Source organism: Penaeus monodon, unplaced genomic scaffold (assembly GCF_015228065.2).
Source record: "Penaeus monodon isolate SGIC_2016 unplaced genomic scaffold, NSTDA_Pmon_1 PmonScaffold_5836, whole genome shotgun sequence".
NCBI classification, from domain to species: Eukaryota; Metazoa; Arthropoda; class Malacostraca; order Decapoda; family Penaeidae; genus Penaeus; species Penaeus monodon.
The window spans coordinates 4,069-5,000 of NW_023660814.1; the positions used below are offsets into that span (position 1 = coordinate 4,069).

The 932-nt window shown below is 35.3% G+C and overlaps 1 long non-coding RNA gene across 1 annotated transcript in view; it reads left to right on the forward strand.

The window, feature by feature from the left end:
- The first annotated feature begins 253 nt into the window (after positions 1 to 253).
- Positions 254 to 932, forward strand: part of LOC119571301 — an 818-nt gene continuing 139 nt past the window's right edge. Inside the window, exons 1-3 of the long non-coding RNA XR_005228564.1 lie at positions 254 to 313; positions 575 to 671; positions 862 to 932. The exon at positions 862 to 932 is cut by the window's right edge and continues 139 nt beyond it. This is a non-coding gene — a long non-coding RNA (uncharacterized LOC119571301). The remainder of the gene's footprint in view (positions 314 to 574; positions 672 to 861) is intronic.

The following is a 932-nucleotide window of genomic DNA, read 5'->3' on the forward strand; positions in this document are numbered from 1 at the left end:
CGTTGCCATCGCGTGTACCTCCTTTGAAAGGAGAATGGATGAAACACAATCTTGAAAAGGCTAAATAGAAAAAGAAAAAGAAATAAAAAATCACGAGAGCAGTAGACGTAAAATACAAAAAAAAAAAAAAAAAAAAATGTGAAATGGAAGATCATGAAAGTTAAGTATCTGGTAAAAGTTGGAATTCGAAACATCTGAACAGGAAGGAACGAAACGAGATGCCGCTGTGCTTCCGCCTTAGTGTTCGAACGAATAAGCTGTTGTAAGGAACGTCTGTGTTCGGCAGTTATTTTTAAGAAGATATGATTATTTTGTGCGTAAAATATTCATAACATGTGTGAGATATAGGGATTTTCTTCGTAATGGTTATTTACCTGTTCATTACCCCTCCTTTCATGGCGGCAAAATTTGAAATGTCATTAACAGCTATATTATTGTTTTAGTGTGTCTAAATCTTGAGTTACATTGTTTGAATCGTTATGGGACTTGCCTGACTTTATTCGGAAAGAAGTAGAGTAAAATCAGAACACATAATGTACACATACATAAAAACATATGCGTCTATTCCTCACAGAATGCGTGGTCCATCGAGCGCACTATGAGGCTGCTGCGCCTCTATGTTCTGTGCTTGGGCGTCTGCTTGTCCGCGGCCGGAGGCGACGAACAAAAAAGTAGCGTAGCTTTATTTTTTTATCTATTTATGATTGTTATTTTATTTTATTTATTTATTTTTATTATATAATATATATTTTTTTGTCTTGTCGGGCATGAAAAGGCTTATTTTACTTCTAAGTGTGATCTGTTTCAAAGTCTAAATGTTCATGCAATGCCTAATACATTTCCTTACCTTTCGCCATGCAGGATGTGTCATCACGGAAATGAAAAATAAGATTGAAAAACTAACAAAGGAAACACTAGGAAAACCCCTTTAC